The sequence below is a fragment of the Leptodactylus fuscus genome, chromosome 2, assembly GCF_031893055.1.
Source record: "Leptodactylus fuscus isolate aLepFus1 chromosome 2, aLepFus1.hap2, whole genome shotgun sequence".
In the NCBI taxonomy this organism is placed as follows: domain Eukaryota; kingdom Metazoa; phylum Chordata; class Amphibia; order Anura; family Leptodactylidae; genus Leptodactylus; species Leptodactylus fuscus.
Window position 1 is genome coordinate 99601135 of NC_134266.1, and position 21007 is coordinate 99622141.

At 43.6% G+C, this 21007-nt stretch overlaps 1 protein-coding gene across 4 annotated transcripts in view; it reads right to left on the reverse strand.

Annotated features, from left to right (window-relative positions):
* Window positions 1-16970, reverse strand: part of LOC142194893 (uncharacterized) — a 61456-nt gene extending 44486 nt beyond the window's left edge. For 2 of the 4 annotated variants that reach the window (XM_075264323.1, XM_075264326.1), the window contains exon 1: window positions 16688-16876. The gene's annotated coding sequence lies outside the window, so the exon portion shown is untranslated. The other 2 variants (XM_075264325.1, XM_075264324.1) reach the window with 2 other exon arrangements.
* Window positions 16971-21007: the final 4037 nt, after the last annotated feature.

Below are 21007 nucleotides of genomic sequence, written 5' to 3' on the forward strand. Positions count from 1 at the left end.
CCGCGGACTCCAAAGACTATTATTCGGGTCTGTGTGGTTTGTGCCCGAAAAAGGCAAAAAAAAATGCAGAGAGAAAAGTGCTGCTTGAAGTGCTTTTATCTCTAAATTTTTCATGCAGAGAGGGGAACGGAATTCCCGAATGTAGTGCAAGCGCTGGTGTGTACACAGAGTCATTCTCCAAGGTGCTGGGACCCTCCCCCTCCATATTATATATATACTTATATGTGTGTAAAAACTAGAGGAATAATAGACTAAAAACCAGTTACATCTTCTAAAGCTTTGTTTAACCCCTTGTTTAACCCCTCAGGAGCCAAGGAGTTCATTTTGAATATCCAAAACATCTTTCTGTATTATTATACATGTATTATTTCTGAATAAGTCTGTTTTTATTCATATGCCAATTAGTCTGCATCGTGCACCTCTTTGCTATTGTTTCCTATGGGAGGCTATGCACAGGCCGCTGCTGCTGATGACTCAGCTTCCTGTTTGCACACACACACACACACACACATAGGAGACAATAGCAGGGACGAGTGCTGCTGGGATCTTCCTGTGCTGGCTGAAAGTACATTGAATAAATATGAATAAAAACGAACTTATTCAGAAACCACTGAGGCAATTTACATACTAAAGGCGGGTGTGGAACAGCATTTCTAAAGCCTATGCAAGGATGTGATTAGTTAAAAATGACTTTTCCCAACGATAGAGCCCCTTTAAGTGTTCCCTTTATTTTGTATATATATATATATATATATATATATATATATATATATATATATATATATACACACTCACCGGCCACTTTATTAGGTACACCTGTCCAACTGCTTGTTAACACTTAATTTCTAATCAGCCAATCACATGGCGGCAACTCAGTGCATTTAGGCATGTAGACATGGTCAAGACAATCTCCTGCAGTTCAAACCGAGCATCAGTATGGGGAAGAAAGGTGATTTGAGTGCCTTTGAACGTGGCATGGTTGTTGGTGCCAGAAGGGCTGGTCTGAGTATTTCAGAAACTGCTGATCTACTGGGATTTTCACGCACAACCATCTCTAGGGTTTACAGAGAATGGTCCGAAAAAGAAAAAACATCCAGTGAGCGGCAGTTCTGTGGGCGGAAATGCGTTGTTGATGCCAGAGGTCAGAGGAGAATGGCCAGACTGGTTCGAGCTGATAGAAAGGCAACAGTGACTCAAATAGCCACCCGTTACAACCAAGGTAGCCAGAAGAGCATCTCTGAACGCACAGTACGTCGAACTTTGAGGCAGATGGGCTACAGCAGCAGAAGACCACACTGGGTGCCACTCCTTTCAGCTAAGAACAGGAAACTGAGGCTACAATTTGCACAAGCTCATCGAAATTGGACTATTGAAGATTGGAAAAACGTTGCCTGGTCTGATGAGTCTCGATTTCTGCTGCAACATTCGGATGGTAGGGTCAGAATTTGGCGTCAACAACATGAAAGCATGGATCCATCCTGCCTTGTATCAACGGTTCAGGCTGGTGGTGGTGGTGTCATGGTGTGGGGAATATTTTCTTGGCACTCTTTGGGCCCCTTGGTACCAATTGAGCATCGTTGCAACGCCAAAGCCTACCTGAGTATTGTTGCTGACCATGTCCATCCCTTTATGACCACAATGTACCCAACATCTGATGGCTACTTTCAGCAGGATAATGCGTCATGTCATAAAGCTGGAATCATCTCAGACTGGTTTCTTGAACATGACAATGAGTTCACTGTACTCCAATGGCCTCCACAGTCACCAGATCTCAATCCAATAGAGCATCTTTGGGATGTGGTGAAACGGGAGATTCGCATCATGGATGTGCAGCCGACAAATCTGCGGCAACTGTGTGATGCCATCATGTCAATATGGACCAAAATCTCTGAGGAATGCTTCCAGCACCTTGTTGAGTCTATGCCACGAAGAATTGAGGCAGTTCTGAAGGCAAAAGGGGGTCCAACCCGTTACTAGCATGGTGTACCTAATAAAGTGGCCGGTGAGTGTGTGTATGTATATATATATATATATATATATATATATATATATATATATATATATATATATATATATATATCCCGCATTTTTCGGACTATAAGACGCACTTTTTTCCCAAAAAATTTTTGGGGAAAAGAAGGGTGCATCTTATAGTCAGAACGTGGCCGCCCGGCATCCGCTGTAATAGAGAGGTGGATGCCGGCGAGGGATAGACGGTGCTGGGGCCTGAGACATCGCTACGCTCCTCCTGCTAGCGTGTATGTGTATATATATATATATATATATATATATATGTATATATATACACACACACACACACACACACACACACACACACATTAGCAGGAGGACCCAGCTTCCCACAGGTATATTTCATCTTTTGTTTGTGTAGTGGCCCCATAAGAATTGTCTAGTTTTGCACTGGTGTATTTTGTATATTGTTTGTGTGTGTGTCCATAAGCATCTCATTTCGGATATCAGTGAAAAATCTGTGATCGGTTGTTATGGAGACCAGGAGTTAAGCTGTGTGTATGTGACCTTGTGAAACAGTGTCATCCACAGCGCTCTGCCCCTTTAAAGCTGACATAAAGCAGTGAAGAAAAATAGCTGGGCTGCTATGGAACCTGGCGTAAAACTCTAATATGTGGTACTCTGTGTAGAGCCGTGTATGTAATCTTCCGACATGTGGTATTGTGTGCAATGGTGTGTATCTAATCCTCTACGTGTGGAATTGTGTGAAGACGCCCGTATCTAATCCTCTTGCTTGTGGTACTGTTTGCAGACATGCATATCTAATCCCCTGGCGTGTGATTCTATGCGCTGACTTGGGTATCTAATCCTCCAGCGTATGGTACTGTGTGCAGATGCGTGTATGTAATCCTCCAGTGTGTGGTACTGTATGCAGACACGCGTATCTAATCCTTTGGCGTACGGTACTGTGTATAGATGCGTTTATGTAACCCTCCCCGTGTGGTATTGTGCGCAGTAGCGTGTATCTAATCATTCGGCGGGTAGTATTGTGTGCAGTTTGTATAGACGCACGGATCTAAGCCTACGGCGTGTGGTACTGTGTGCAGACAAGTGTATCTAACTCTCCCCGTGTTGTATTGTGTGCAGTAGTGCGTATCTAATCCTCCGCCATGTGGTATTGTTTGCAGTGACACGTATCTAATCCGCCATTCTGTGGTACTGTGTAAAGACTTACATATATAATCCTGCGGCATTTGGAACTGTGTGCAGACATGCGTATCTATTCCTGCAGCATGTGTAAAACTGTGTGAAGACATGCGTATCTAATCCTCTGGCGTGTGGTACTATGTGTTGAGGTTCGTATCTAATCCTCTGGCACGTGGAACTGTGTGCAGATTCGCGTATCTAATCCTACGGTATGTGGAATTGTGTGTAGATGCACGTATCTAATCCTGTGGCATGTGTAACGATGTACATTGGCACATATCCAATCCTCTGGTTTGTGTTGGTGTGTGCAGTGGCGCATATCTAATCCTGTGGCATGTGGAACTGTGTGCAGATGTGCGTATCTAATCCTCCTGCATGTGGTATTGTGTGCAATGGTGCGTATCTAATCCTCTGGCATGCGGTATTGTGTGAAGATGCGCATATCTAATCTTCCAGCATGTGGTACTGTGTGCAGACATACATATCTAATCCTCCGGCCGGCGTGTGGTACTGTGTGAAGACGCGTGTATCTAATCCTCTGGCGTGTGATACTGTGCGCTGACTTGTGTATTTAATCCTCTGGTGTGTAGTACTTTATGCAGACGCGTGTATCTAATCCTCTGGTGTGTGGAACTGTGTGCAGACGCACATATCTAATCCTCCGGCATGTGGTACTGTGTGCTGATATGCATATCTAATCCTCTGGCATGTGGTACTGTGTACAGACGCGTGTATGTAACCCTCCATTGTATGGTATTGTGTGCAAAGGCACGTATCTAATCCTCCGGCATGTAGAACTGTGCGCAGACGCGCGTATCTAATCCTCCGGTGTGTGGAACTTTGCACAGACACACGTATCTAATCTTGCGGCATGTGGAACTGTGTGCAGATATGCGTATCTAATCCTCCATCATGTGTTATTGTGTAAAGACGTGCGTATCTGATCCTGTGGCGTGTGTAACTGTGTATAGATGCACATATCTAATGCTCCAGCATGTGGACCTGTGTGAAGATGCGCGTATCTAATTCTCTGGCAGGTGGTACTATGTGTTGAGGTGCGTATCTAATCCTCTAGCGTGTGGAACTGTGTGCAGATTTGCGTATCTAATCCTCTGGCATGTGGAATTGTGTGTAGATGCGCGTATCTAATCCCGCAGTGTGTGAAACTGTGTGCATTGGCCCGCATGCAATCCTCCGGTGTGTGGTATTGTGTGCAGTGGCATGTATCTAATCCTGCGGTGTGTGGAACTGTGTGCAGACGTGCGTATCTAATCTTCAGCATGTGGTATTGTGTGAAGTGGCACATATCTAATCCTCCGGCGTGTGGTATTGTGTGCAGTGGTGCGTATCTAATCCTCCGGCGTGTGTTATCGTGTGCAGTGGCGCGTATCTAATCCTCTGGCATGTGGTATTGTGTGAAGATGTGCATATCTAATCTTAAGCTTGTGGTACTGTGTGCAGATGCGCATATCTAATCCTCTGGTGTGTTATACTATGTGCTGACTTGTGTATCTAATCCTCTGGCATGTGGAACTGTGTGCAGACGTGCGTATCTAATCCTTTGACATGTGGTTCTTTGTGCAGACGCGTGTATCTAATCCTCTGGCATGTGGAACTGTGTGCAGACACACGTATCTAATCTTTCGGCGTGTGGTACTTTGTGCAGACGTGCGTATCTAATCCTTCAGCGTGTGGTACTTTGTGCATACGCATGTATCTAATCCTCTGGCACTGTGTGCTGACCTGTGTAACTAATCCTCTGGCGTGTGGTTCTATGTGCAGACATGCGTATCTAATCCTCTGACATGTGATACTGTATGCTGACCTGTGTATCTAATCCTCTGATGCAGGTATCTCAGCTTGGATATCAGTGTTGGATTGTACATGTGGAGTGACCATGTGTATTGCAGTTGGAATATGAGTGAAAGACTTGCAGGTTTGATTTGGCTAATGGGGGGGGGGGGGGGTCAGGATTTTGGGAAAGCTGTATCTCCTGAACGGTACATCCGAGTGAGTTGGGTTGTCATCTTAAACCTTCCCAGACACCTGAAGTATCTGTGTGCCAAATTTGGTGAAGATCGGTCTAGTCGTTTGGCCACGCAGACAGACCGACATGTCTTTTCATTTTTATAATATAGAAATTAAAAATTAAAAGACCACTACACAGTTTTCTAAAAATCAGCACCTCTACATGTCTGACAGCCATTCCAGCGTCAGTTGAATTCCAACGAAAGTACACCTAATTCTACTCAATGTGCTTCTGATTAGGTCATCACCTGAATCAAATCTTATTTAACAAGGGAAAGTATTAAAAAACAAAACAAAAAAAAAAACACTGCTGTGGTCTTCACAATCCTCTTGAAATAGGACAAGCTAGATGGCAAAACAAGTGCTAGGAATAGCCCAAAAGAAATTTGAATTAAAAAAATAACTTTTAACCATGCCAAAGGAGTTGAAAAGTAAAGTCTTAAGTGAGGAAAAGAACGGCTCAATTCTGACTTTACTAGCAGATGTATACAGTGAGCGTCATGTTGCCTCCATCCTTAAAATTTCAAAGACTGCAGTCCATTACAACAAGGTCAAGCAGCAGACATTGGGGACAACAAAGCTACAGACCGGCAAAAGGCAAAAGTGACTTTCCAATGACCAGGATGATAATAAGAATTGGACCATACAGGACTGGAGTAAGGGCTCGTTCACATCTGTGCCCGGGAGTCAGTTTTGCAGGCTTCTGTTTCCTGCACAAAACAGCGCAGGAGACGGAAAGTTGCAGGATTCTTTCAAACCCATTTGAAAGGTGTCCGGCCATGAGTGCTGGTGAGCGTTTTATGCTCTCCACGGCAAAACCGTTTTTTGGTTTTTTTTTATAAAATGACACAGAGTCGGACATGCAGTACTCTATGTCCAGTTTAAAAAAAAAAAAAAAGGTTTCGCCGTGGAGAGCATAAAACGCTCACCGGTGCTCATGGTTAGATGGAGACCTGGAGAGGCGTACAATCCACAGTGTCTTGCAACCACTGAGAAATTTTTTGGAGGATCTGTGATGATCTGGGAGTGTTTCAGCAAAGGCTGGAATTGGGCAGGTTATTCTGGAAAAACAAAAAATTCCTTCTGCTCAGACCAATGTTCTCCAACTCTGAGGACTGGTTTTTCCAGCAGGACAATGCCACACAGCTAGATCAATCAATGTGTGGATGAAGATGCACCACATCAAGACCCTGTCATGGCCAGCCCAATCTCCAGACCTGAACTCCATTGAAAACCTCTGGAATGTAATCAAGAGGAAGAAGGATAGTCACAAGTCAAACAAAGAAAAACGGCTTACATTTTTGTGCCAGGAGTGGCATAAGGTCACCCAAAAGCAGTGTGAAAGACTAGTGGAAAGCATACCAAGATGCTTGAAAGCTGCGATTAAAAATCATGATTATTCCACCAAATAATGATTTCTGAACTCTTCCAGAGTTAAAACATTAGTATTGTTGTTTGTAAATGAATATGAACTTGTTTTCTTTGCATTATTTGAGGTCTGACAGCATGGCTTCTTTTATTATTTTGACAATTTTTCATTTGCTGCAAATAAATACAAAATTTTTTTGCTTTCAATTTCGGAGACATGTTGTCAGCAGTTTATATAATAAAAGAACAATGTACATTTTACTCAAAAATATACCAATGAAGAGAAAAACCGGAGAAACTGAAAATTTTGCAGTGGCCTCTTAATTCTTGCCAGAGCTGTATATGCTGATAGGAATATTTACTATATCAATATTTGTACTAACATGTTAGGTCACAATGACCCGTATTCAAACACTTAAATGTTTAATCAATAATAGTGCTGACGTGTCTAAACTACCAACATAACACTGTGGTGTCCCAAATTAGAAGATAATGTTATCAGAAATGAATATTCATAAGGACTTTGGCTGTCGTATAACAGATGGACTTCGGCTGTCATATAATGGAAAACTGTTTGATACACAAACTGAAATTGTTTATTCAAATCTACACTCACCGGCCACTTTATTAGGTACACCATGCTAGTAACGAGTTGGACCCCCTTTTGCCTTCAGAACTGCCTCAATTCTTCGTGGCATAGATTCAACAAGGTGCTGGAAGCATTCCTCAGAGATTTTGGTCCATATTGACATGATGGCATCACACAGTTGCCGCAGATTTGTCGGCTGCACATCCATGATGCGAATCTCCCATTCCACCACATCCCAAAGATGCTCTATTGCAGGCATGTCAAACATGCGGCCCGAGGGCCGCATGCGGCCCTTTACAGGCATATCTGCGGCCCGCACAAAAGTCTCAAACTTTGTCCCTAAACTTTAGAGACAAAGTTTGAGACTTCTGTGCGGGCCGCAGATGTACAAGGAAAGTGAGCGGTGGATTGGGGCGGCCCTGTGGACGCAGCGCTACTCCAGCGGCCGCCCCTCACCCTTCGCAGAGAGCAGGTCTCCCTGCCTGCTCCGCTCCCTCCACTTCGCCCCCTCCTCCCCACATGCCGGGTGACATGGCCACGTAATCAGGCCCGCACCCGACGTGTGCCTGCGTCCTACGTGGTCTCACAAGACCGCTGCGCAGGCTGAAGAGCAGAAGCAGGTAAGCTTCTGCAGAAGAAATTGTGATTTTTCAAGTGTTTAACCCCTATCCTCCGGATAGGGGATAAATACTAGATTTATGATGATGGGGGTGGGGGGGTGGAGTGCTGGGGAACAGTTGGGGTGCTGGGGGAGGGGGCTTTTTGATGTCTGTCTGGCCCTTCCTTGGGCTTGAGGACTGTTTTTTTTTTCCCACCCACCTTGTAATTCTTTCACTTGGGGGTTAATTGGAGCATTACAGTCTGTAAGTGCAAGAATTGCAAGTGGGTGGGAAAAAACAGTCCTCAGGCCCAAGGAAGGGCCAGACATCCAGAAGCCCCCCTCCCCAGCACCCCCCCCCTTCAGCACTCCAACCCTTCCCCAGCACTCCAACACAATAATGGTGTCTGCCAGCTTTAACTGAGGTGCCATTTTACCGGCAATCGCAGGCACCCAGAGCAAGATTCAGGGCCTGCGTGCATTTTTACGGCAGCCGGGAGCCTTGTGACGCTCCAGCCTGTCATTCTATACTTTCTATTGTAGGCTACTCTATGCAGCCTGCAATAGAAATGCCAGATTTTTGCGATGCATGGTAATAGTGATCAGTCCCCTAGGCCCTAGCCATTAGCTGCTGTGTGCGGCCCTCACAACAACCTCTTGTTACTCATGTGGCCCTCGGGGTACCCTGAGTTTGACATGCCTGCTCTATTGGATTGAGATCTGGTGACTGTAGAGGCCATTGGAGTACAGTGAACTCATTGTCATGTTCAAGAAACCAGTCTGAGATGATTCCAGCTTTATGACATGGCGCATTATCCTGCTGAAAGTAGCCATCAGATGTTGGGTACATTGTGGTCATAAAGGGATGGACATGGTCAGCAACAATACTCAGGTAGGCTTTGGCGTTGCAACGATGCTCAATTGGTACCAAGGGGCCCAAAGAGTGCCAAGAAAATATTCCCCACACCATGACACCACCACCACCAGCCTGAACCGTTGATACAAGGCAGGATGGATCCATGCTTTCATGTTGTTGACGCCAAATTCTGACCCTACCATCCGAATGTCGCAGCAGAAATCGAGACTCATCAGACCAGGCAACGTTTTTCCAATCTTCAATTGTCCAATTTCGATGAGCTTGTGCAAATTGTAGCCTCAGTTTCCTGTTCTTAGCTGAAAGGAGTGGCACCCGGTGTGGTCTTCTGCTGCTGTAGCCCATCTGCCTCAAAGTTCGATGTACTGTGCGTTCAGAGATGCTCTTCTGGCTACCTTGGTTGTAACGGGTGGCTATTTGAGTCACTGTTGCCTTTCTATCAGCTCGAACCAGTCTGGCCATTCTCCTCTGACCTCTGGCATCAACAACGCATTTCCGCCCACAGAACTGCCGCTCACTGGATGTTTTTTCTTTTTCGGACCATTCTCTGTAAACCCTAGAGATGGTTGTGCGTGAAAATCCCAGTAGATCAGCAGTTTCTGAAATACTCAGACCAGCCCTTCTGGCACCAACAACCATGCCACGTTCAAAGGCACTCAAATCACCTTTCTTCCCCATACTGATGCTCGGTTTGAACTGCAGGAGATTGTCTTGACCATGTCTACATGCCTGAGTTGCCGCCATGTGATTGGCTGATTAGAAATTAAGTGTTAACGAGCAGTTGGACAGGTGTACCTAATAAAGTGGCCGGTGAGTGTATATACACTCAACTCCACTATGTATAAAAGGAGATGATTTGCACAATTAAATATGCTTCTACCCCGATTCATCTTATCTCTGTGTTGATTGCATACAGCCCAGGCCTCCCTCTAATCTGACTACCATCCAATATACTTATTGGTCCCATTGAGACCAACTCCACGGGCGTTCAAATTCCCTTCAGAACTGAAGAGGTTCCTAACAAATGGGTTTGGGAAATTTCCTGAGGAATTTTTTAAAACTAAAAAAATCTGTTAAAAGCCTTTTAACAAACCAATATAAATTGAATGATGATTAAAAGATATGCCAACATAAGTGAACATGAAGCAGAGATGAAAGTAGATCATTATTAAAGGGGATTCTATCATTAGCTCTAGTGATTTTTAACTAAGCATATATTTGCATAGCATTTAGAAAGGCTATTCCAGACATACCTTTCATTTAGTAATCCTCCCAGCCGTATTTGAATTATCCCGCTTTTATTGATATGCTAATTAGCCTCCACGATGCACTTCAGAAGTTAACTGAGCACTGTCTGATGTGTGTAAGCAGAGAGAGGTGAGAGCAGGGAAGGCTAATGAGTCAGCAGCAGCCTTCCCTGCTCTCACCTCCCCGTTTACACACAGCACACAGTGCTCATTTAACTTCCGGAGTGCACCGTTGAGGTTAATTGGCATATCAATAAATGTGGGCTAGTTCAAAAACAGCTGGGAGGATTACTAAATAAAAGGTATAACGGGGGATAGCTAAACGAAGACCTCCTTTAGCTTAGGTTGGACAAGCCGAGCTCTTACAGGTCAAAGGACATCAATCCAATCGGTTAATATTAAAATTGATTTTACTGATGGATAAAAGCACAACGCGTTTCAAGATTTAAATTCCCTTTCTCAAGTTCAATAAATTTATAAGAACAAATATAATATAAATAAGTACCAATTACTTATTCCCATAAGCTCTTAGTCAAAGGTGCATCAATGCTCAAAAATATACAATGCTAAATATATGCAACATACAAATGTGATACATAGTGAGGTCCATAATAGATTTGTACAAAATTCATTAAAAGTATATAGTGGATGGAAGCAGTAGGACAGCCACTGAACCAGGAACTGGGGAAGAGTCAGTTTGCATAGAGTAAAGTGGCCTGTACTGGCCATAACAAGGAATAAGAGCAGGGAGATGATGATAGTTCTCCACAAAACCAACAGATGTGGAGAGGAAGAGGGGGACTCTACTCCACATCTCCAGCACTTTGGATCAGTCTATTGGATATATACAAGTAAGTCAGAATGGCAGTCACTACCAGTGAATTAGCAAATTGTAACTAGCTTCTTGGAAGTGTGAGGTAATGGACACCATGTGTTCCATACTCAAGGTTCTTCTAAGATCCAACTCCTATTTACTCATGATCGGGGTCGTGGGTTTAGAAGTAGAGTATAAGCTGCCAAGAGAATGTGCTGTGGTAACCCAGCTCCAGTGTACAGAGACTCCAGTGGGGTCTCGTCTTTTAGTCTGGCAGAAGGAGCATATAGGCCTATTTGGAGAAGTCTGTATTGTAGGAGCTATTGGCAGGCGTGACCATAGTTGTGCAAGATGCATCTTCTAACCTCGGATTTACTGGGAGCAGGATTGTTGTGAAGCTTTATTCAATAAAAACCTAGAGTTTCTCTGCTGCTTGCCTGCACAAGGCTACAACCTGGGACAAATGTGATGATTCGTAATAAAGCTTCAGGTCTGGGAGGGCAAGACCTCTTTGATACTTTGGATGAGACAGTATGATGTGACAGCCTCCACCTGAGGAGCACCATTTTTTTTTTTAAATTAGCTTCTATGTATGAGATTATTCCAACAGTTATCAGCAGATATTATACTCAACAATCCTACTCCTGTACAAGTCCAGCCTATGGAGCATTCCTCAGCATCCGTGACCAGGTGGTAGAAGTAGAGGCCAGATGTCACAGGAGTGGGAATCGATACGTATCCACTAGTACCGAACATCCTCTTCAAGCCTTCATCTGATATCAACTGCCCCAAGATCAATGTTGAGGTCTGCGATTGGATTTCAGCAGCCAAGTAGGATGCACTGAGCCACGTATTACGTGATGTCAGACAGAGGCCTAAGGCCGGAAACGCTGCAATTTGCCCGCGGCGAAAATGCCGCAGGAAAAAAAAAAGAAACGCGCATCGTTTTACAGTGACTGCAAAGTGAATGGGATTCATGCGAATCCCATGCCCACTTTGCATTTAAAACCGCAGTGTGGACACACTGCAATTTCCAAAACCGGAGCAAAATTGTAGCATGTCAATTATATCTACGGAAATGCCGGCGGCTTTCTCGTAGATAGTTATAACAGAAAATCCTTGACGACAAAATGTTAAATATTATAATATTACAATATTCATGGCATACATAGGGTTAATAATCTGCTGACTTCACTCTTCTATATTTTGGTACATGGGTGCGGTTAGTGTACACCATTTTAAAGTTGTTCTTATAAACCAACAAGATGGAGGCCAACACCCCCTCTCATGATCATAAATGAATGACAGACACAAACGTCTTGGTCATCATCGTGGTGGGTGGTGGTCATCCATGGTGGATCTATGGCAGGTCTACCTGCTATCTCTCTCTGTCATACTGGACAAGATATCATGACCAGCCCAGAGTTCCATCAACCAGATGATCAAGCATGAACCAAGCTGGAACCTTACAAGATATCCAGATGAAAAACCTAAATATGAGATTCTCTGATAATGTAAGCTAATGAGACTGACAGATATTTCTGTTATTCTGGAAGTTTTCCCTGTGTTCGTGTTTTTCCTTGAAGACATTAAAGGGGTATTCCCAACTCGCCTGTTCACCAACTTGCAGGCTGTATACTCTGTTCATTTCCTGGTTTTCTCTGAATTGGTGGGCGGGGTTTCACTTGCTCTGCTTAGCTCTCTTCATAGAAGTACATTTGCAGTCAGTAATGAGGGATGTTTGTAAATAAATTAGCACAGTATCACTGGAACAATCCCAAATTTACACACTACAGGACAAGAGTCAGCTTGCAATAAACTCAGTTTTAGGTTTGTGCTTACATACAGAGGTAACAGACTCCCTGTCTCAGCACTTATCAGCAAATTTCAATTAGCCGACCTGATAACTGGGAGATAAACAGCTCAGAAATACAAGCTGCCCCCGAGTCCCAAGCACTCAGCTCCCCCTCCCCTCCTGAGAGCAGGGAGCTACATCACTTGTCCTGGGCGGAGAGATAAGATCATCGCCAGGTTCTTATGGAAACGCAGTGTAAACAATGAAGTGAATAATCTTAGATAGTAAACCTTCATATTGTTTTTATAATAAGGAGCTTAGTCTTCTCTCTTGAGGCCTCACAATACGTGATCACAAGTTTCACCAAAATATTGAATATTTTACAAAAAAAAAAAAACTCAGTGAACTTTCTGTACAAAGCGTTCCCACCACTGTTTCTCCGATCATCCCACAGGGCCTTAACCTAAAAAACATTTTGGGTACTAGCATATACTACAAAAATGCCCAGGAGAGGCAGCAAGGCGAGTCTAAGTGTTTGTTAGTTTTCATCACCTCACCTAAACAAACTTGAGGGTCAGAGGAGACCCTGGAGGATAACAGTGCTTGTGTGGGTGACAAAGTTTTAGATTCAGGCCAAGCCCATAACTTTTGATAAATTTGGGTTGAACCTAAGGCTAGTATATAACTGTGGGGGGGGGGGGGGGGGGGGGCAAAAATAGGCCAGTGTACTGTGTGGGGGCCAAAAAAAAAAAAGGGCAATATCATAAATGGGGGCTTAAAAGGGGACAATATACAGTGTGGAGAGTAAGTAAACGGTGCGATCCCATGTGGGGGGCCAGTATACAGGGTGCGATACCGTGTGGGAGCCAGTAAACAGGGAGCGATACCGTGTGGGAGCCAGTAAACAGGGAGCGATACCGTGTGGGAGCCAGTAAACAGGGAGCGATACCGTGTGGGAGCCAGTAAACAGGGAGCGATACCGTGTGGGAGCCAGTAAACAGGGAGCGATACTGTGTGGGAGCCAGTAAACAGGGAGCGATACTGTGTGGGAGCCAGTAAACAGGGAGCGATACTGTGTGGGAGCCAGTAAACAGGGAGCGATACTGTGTGGGAGCCAGTAAACAGGGAGCGATACTGTGTGGGAGCCAGTAAACAGGGAGCGATACTGTGTGGGAGCCAGTAAACAGGGAGCGATACTGTGTGGGAGCCAGTAAACAGGGAGCGATACTGTGTGGGAGCCAGTAAACAGGGAGCAATACCGTGTTGGCGCCGCCCCCCTGAGGGGCTTGGCTGCCTTGATGCAGTGCTCCAAGCTGGGAGCAAACTTTTCTTTCCTTTTTCACTCTTTTTTCTCTGTATCTTCAAGAATCCTGTAACCAAGCAATCTAGCACTATGAATTAGCAACTATAAATCGAATGGAAGACCCTGTGGAGTATTTTGTTTCTATTGTAAAGCATGGACAACGACAAGACCTGGTTCAGCTGGTTTCCACATGTGCCTGTTACCATCCCCCCAGCTAGGACAGCATGGCTCACCATGCGGCATGGAGGAAAACCTACATGGAAGTGTGGACTTCTTCTTCAAGGAGATGTTTTTTTTTGGCGTCTATTGCTGATGTGTGAAGATGCCTACAGCTGACTGGTATTTCTTTCTATTACTGTGGACACGTGGGACTCTGCTACAGCCTGGAAACCTACCATCACCCACCTACCCCCAGGAGATATGGAAGCTTGGCAAGAGAGCAGCACCATGTATACCTGGATGGCTTCAGACTTCTTTGGGGAAGTAGAACACAGTGGTAAGGAGGAAGGAGGGCTTGTGATGAAGGACATTTGGGGCATTTTTTTTGTGGTTAAAAGGACAATAGTGCTGATACAAGATACCGAACTATCAGCTGTGAGCAGGAGATCTCACTACCTACCAAGAACTACCACATGTTATCATGATAGCTGACTATGTCCCCCACCTCTGCAAAAATTTCTGCTTGTTATATCTACATGCTGTGACCCCCCTCCTCGTGTCCTACAACCAAGTCGGCTGTATTATTATTATTAACATCAATCCGCACAGAGAACTAAATGATCCTGCAGTGTGTCTGTTTCTTTCTTTTTTAGTTGCTCTGATTCCTAGGATTTCTCTGCCATGAGCTTGTATGTGTTTCTCTCCTGTTATATACTACTGTACCATCTATGAAACTGTATCACTGAAATTTCCCCATTGTGGGACTATTAAAGGAATATCTTATCTTATCTCTAAACAGGGAGCGATACTGTGTGGAAGCCAGTACAGCAGATATTATACTGTGGGGTCAGTTAACAGGAGCATTATATTATGTATGAGTCAATAAGGTGATATTTGTATTTACAAATACAGCACATGCAGAAGTATACTCATTTGGAAATTGTTGCAACAGTCTACAACTCCAATTTAGAGAGGATAATTTTGAAGTCAGAAAATCACAGGTTTGGGAATGGAAAAATTTTTGCCCTTCAATCATCCAACATAAAAAAAATATAAATATTACAGTTACTCTGTGGGTTGGTACGATTACTGCAATACATAACTTATATACTTTGTATTTTTAAAGTGTTTCTAAATTTACAGAGGAAAAAAAAATCCATTCAGAGGAAGAAAAAAAATTCCATTGTTTTTGCATCTCCATTGCCAGAGTTAGACTTGAACTTTTGACAAGTTATCTGAGTAAACAACATGGTCAGACAGTTATAAAGTGGATTAAGAAATATGCGTCTGTTAATTTCTCAATTTAATAGCTATAAAAACGACAGGATACTGTGAGATACTGTTGGTTCTCAGAATATTTGTGTAGCAACCTGTCTTATAAAATCACATGTTGGGAAAAGACGAATAAACTTGTTATTTTCTGCTTTGCATAAAGGACAAATAACTGCAAACCTTGTGTAGCCATATACGGCTTGTTTTTGCGATTTTGATATCTCTATGTGACGTATGTATTCCGCATTTTGAGTGAATAAAGTTTTGTTCCAGGGAGCCAACTCAAAGAGCCATTTTGAAACCCAACCTGTGTGTGTTTCTCTGTTCTCCGGCCGTGACACTGAGGGGTCTCTAGAATTCAGTTGGGGTAAGTAGAAAAACCCTAACACCATCTTCCTAGAGGGGTAACTTGTTTTTATTTTTCTATTAACAGAACTGGTTGAGAACTTTTTTTTTTTTTTTTTTTTTTTTTAAAGGACAAGTTGTCCTATTGGTACCATTTTGAGCTATATATAATGTTTTGATCACTTAGGCTGGTCTTACACGACCGTATTAGTATTACGGTCTGCAAGTTGCTGATCAGCAACACTACTATTAGTAGCGTTATAGACATTCCGCATTTAGCCTAATAATATTTCATAGCGCTCTAAGACACACATTTCCATGACATCCTATTAGGTCATGCCACCTAGATAGGTTAGTGTCACCCAAGTCAAAAAACATTTTCTCCTTGCGAATCGGTGCCAATATATTGTCATTTTTGTCTATATGCAAATGAGCTCTTGTGGTTTTACTCTTTTGTAGCGTCTTTTTCTGTCCGCTTGAAAAGTCGGACATCTTTGGGAATGGCCAGTTAAAGACAGACACGGACTGTAAAAGAACGCACCCAATCTCCATTTAAATCAATGCAAAATGTAGTGGACACAGCTAGTGTCCGCACAAGATTTTTCACGGACATTAGCAGCGGACACTGATGGTAGTGTGAACGCTCCCTAAGGAGGCGTTCACCCTGTGCCATTCCACCAAGTTTCCGTCTTCTGCCCCAACAAATCGGACAGTGGACAGCTTCTTGGCAGTCATCCTACGTGTGGGGTTAGGTTAATATGCTGGGCTCTGCTGACAGACTCCTTGTAAATGTATACATCCAGGTTTTCTACTAAGAAAGATGTTTACAGTGCCATAGTTCTTTAGGTCATCTTCAGATAATCGGACATACTGAACATAAGCCATTTTCTACTACTCCATAGCCATGCTGCAGTCTGCCACAGTCGCGTGTTTCTAGCAGCACTGTACATATAGTACACACACGGGAGAAGCCAGCGCGCTGCAGCGGACACATTGTTACCACAGACCAGGCTCCGCTTCCAAAACAGACACACACCGAACCGATAACATCCCCTCCTATACAATGAGCACGTCCATAACTTTTCCCATATAACGGTCCCGCCTCACCTCTTACTTACTTCATGAAGACTCTTCGCTGGCCCTTCCCCCACAGCGTGAACTACGTAAACATACAGCGCTGTGCGCCATTCAGAGCAGACGCAGATCCCACCGACGCCTCGGCTCCGCTTGTTGGGTTACAGATGACTTCTACTCCATGTGCTTATTAGGACTGGACTAGGCCATGCACATGTTGTGCTAAAGGCACACCCACCCACCTGTCGGTCAGCTGGCGCCTACTGATATCCCGCAGCACGGAATGCTTGTTATCTTGTCCTGCTGCCTCTGTGGCCGGTCATAGCCAGCGCTTGTTGACCCCTCCCTAACAAAGCCCCTTCCTGTCCAGGTCTTATTCACAACTGCTAATATGGGAGCTGAGCACAACAACTCCATGAGGAGAACACAACTTCCTCTTGCTGCTTTGTTTACCAATGGCAGACATGTGCGCATTTACTGGTGGGACATGTATACAAATGAAGGTGCTGTGCACACGGGTGAGGTGGGCTCTAGCTGTATAATGGTGGGGCCACATGGACTAGCCTTTGTGGGAGAGTGGGCAAGCTACAGGCATTAACAGTCTAATTGTAATGGCTGTATGGCATATGCACCACACTGGCACTAGCATTCAATGCTTTGGAAAACTATGCCCATATACATTTTGGTATGACCAGTCTAAGGTGAATGCTTGCGCCTTTCACCCTTTGTACTTAGAGTGTAAGAAAATAATCAAACCCTTTAGATTAGGTTCATACAGCAGAATACGGAGAGGAATTAGTAGTCTTCCACCTCAGATTACTCTAAATTCTGGTCCATTCCGTGTGTCCTGTTATGGTAAAGCAAAGCTTAGGGCTTCTGTTGTCCTTACATTCCTATCTCGGGCGCTGTCCTTTACTGAAAACTGTTATCTATGGGATGAAACACCTTCATGCTTTATCCAATAGTTATGTGCTAAAACTTATGTGACAGCTTTATACCCAATGATGTTATATTTAGAGTTGAGCGAGTACTGTTCGGATCAGCCGAACAGCATGCACGCATTGAAATCAATGCACGCGGCGGGTTAAGCGGCCGGCCACCGTCAAACCAGAAGCACCAGGTGCTTCCATTCATTTCAATGCGTGCTTGCTGTTCGGATCGGCTGATCCGAACAGTACTCGCTCAACTCTAGTTATATTAATTACTAGCATTTTCCCACGACTTCGTCCGCATGTTGTTTTTGGCAACGACTTGCATAAATGTATGCAATGAGCCACCTGTATCCACATGTTGGCTCTGCTACATGTCTGTATATGCGCAGTGTACGGTGGTGTGGGCCGGACCCCTTGCCTGCCCGCCCCCCACATCGCCCCCCCCCATTCCTGCAGCAACTGTTGAAAAGTAGCTTATATGTGCACCAGTTAGCCTTTGTGACTCCACACACACACCGCCTGCTCGCTACTGTGCCAACTTTCGATTAGCCTCCATGTACTGTTTCACTCCTCCCTTACAGCGGGTGAATACTACTTTCCCCCGGCGGCCTGATACACCTGGCGCAGCTGACAGATTTCTCGGGGCCCCACACAGCAAGGCGGCATGCTGGCTGCAGTCAGGACCGTCGCAACGCCATTTGCCTCAGCTTGAACAGTGCATGCTTTCAGTCTATATAGCGCCACCCACACAACCGCATCATCTCAGGTCCGTTAGCCTACAGCTCCCATGAATTCGGTGTTAGCGGCTGTGCGGTTTGGGCATTTACCTCCATGGTAAGTAGCCTATGTTTAATTCCATGTTCCAAGCAGCTGTTTTTGTGTGATTGAGGAACAAACACACAAACATCCAAACTTTCACATTTATAATATTAGTAGGATACTAATTGCACGTTCTCTTTGTCTCTGCAATGTATAACCACTCCTGTAATGCATAAGAACCTCACCATCCGCCATTAAAGACCAGAATCCATATTGGTCACATCCTTGAACACTGTGTGTGTGTCTGTGAGTCGACTGATAAATCATTTTATACTGATTTGGACTTAAATACGGTGATACTTAGAGAGGATTACGCTCAAACTAATTAGACACAGAGGGGGAGAAATGCTAAGTAAAATATACCAGCATAACTTGCAACAAAAACTAACATTCCTTGTGACTCATTTAATAGAGCAAGCAAGTTGGGGGGGGTGGGGGGTGAAGGTGTTATAAAATGTAAAAAAAAAAAAAAAACTAAGAAAAAACCCAGAAAACCACACTCCCGCTGTTCATGGCACAAAACAGAGGCAGGATACGAAAACCTGCAGGACTCTTTCTCACCCATTCATTTGAATGGGTTTGAAAGCTGTCCGGCCATGAGCAGTGGTGAGCGTTTTATGCTCTCCGCCGCGAAACCGTTTTTTTTAATCCGGACACAGAGTCGGACATGCAGTACTCTGTGTCCGGTTTAAAAAAAACGGTTTTGCGGCGGAGAGCATAAAACGCTCACAGCCGGACCCGGTCTGTGGTTTCCCTCTTCTTGCATACAGAAAATGGAAACCACAGAACGGAGACCTGAACGCAGGTGTGAACCTAGCGTAAGTTAAGGTTGTCAGAATATGATGACTTTTAGAAAAAAAAATTTTGCACAGTTTTCAATTTTTATTAAGTTATTATGGAGCTTTTAGTCCAGTATTGTAAACTGTAGACTGCTGATTTAAAGGCATTATTGATGAGGCAAGTTTTGAAAAGAAAGAATTATGCAAGCAAATTGTTTCTGGAAAACTTTATGGAAAGTGAAAAAGAACAGCAATTAATTGAGAGGAATTTACAACACGTGTAGCAGACGGAGTGTCCGGTTATAAGAGAGGCTTGTTTTCCCATACAAATATACGCTATGACTAAGTGGTAGTATACCATGAAACGCGTCAGAGGTTGTTTTTATTAACACTATGTATGTTTTTTCATTGCTCTTTTCTTTTTTCTTTTTTTCACTTTTTTGCATTTTTGTACTGTGAACTTCATCTTAATATGGAACATTAAAGGTTAAATTTTAAGGAAGCCCTTTGAAGTTGTGCGGACTATACCCTTTATATTATTTCCTGTAAATTACGCCATATAAATTTGGTATCTCCGGAATCGTACCGAACCATAGAATACAGGTGACATGTTATTTTGGCTGCACAGTGAACGCTGCAAAAACGAAGCCCGTAAGAATGTCACACAAATGCAATTTTTCCTCAAATTAATGGTAGCATCATGAAGAACAATTTGTCCTGCAAACATTAAGCTCTCATATGGCTCTGAGAGTGGAAAAATAAGAAAATTATGGCGTTTGGAAGGGAGGAGTCAAAAACGAAAATAAAAAATGCCCGTGGCAGGAAGTGGTTAAATAATGAAACCCCCAACGATAGACTCCCTTTAAATCTTCTGACAGTGGGGGGTGTATTGTGCTGTTAGATGACCCTAAGTACATGCAAATGTACCTCAGCCTTAGACAGTTATAATAAATTTACACGGTTGTGTTAACAATATGAGTATTTCCCTGAAAAAGGACATTATTCAAAATCATACAGCTGAAAAAAAGGCCACACTTACTTGATGAAACTGTAGTTCTATGCAGAATGGAGGAAGGCGTACTGGTGAATATAACACAGGTGCAGAATGCTGATAATGCAGCTACTCTCATATCTACAATGAGGGGGTGGGTTCTTGCATCTCAAATGCACAAAAATAACATATTAGATGCCAGTCGTATGAGCACTGCGCTTGTCGCTCAGATTCCTATAACCTGCGCCACCCCTTGCAGTGGGAATCAGGGATGTAATGAGCCCAATTTCTTTAAAATAAATGAATGCAATACCTATGGGGCCCAAATGCTTACTCTACCCCTTGATAAATGTATGGAGGGGTGTAGTTTCCAAACTGATGTAATTGGTTACTGTACTGGTACTTCAGAGGCACTGCTAATACAACATGGCACCTAGAAATATTTCTGCAATATCTGCCCTACAAATAGCATTCTGTTCTTTCTGAGTCCTTTTGTGTGCACACAGCAGTTTACATCCACATGTGGACCTGGAGTCAATTAAAAACAACATCAGGGGTGGAGATCCTGGGCCATCTTTATTGCGTTTGGAATCCAGCTGGATTTTTGAATTTGAATAATTTGACCCCTTTGGCATTAATGAGAATTATGTTATTTTCAGATTTTTTGGAACAGAGAATTCACTTCAAAGAGAGAGACGGATTTGGGCAGATTTCACTTTTGTGCGCTTTTGGGTGATTTATTGGATTATTTATATGTTTATTTAGAGCACACTCCATCTCCACACTATTTCCTTTTATTTTCTTTTTTGTATATTTCACTAAGGTTTTACAAAATAGAAGACA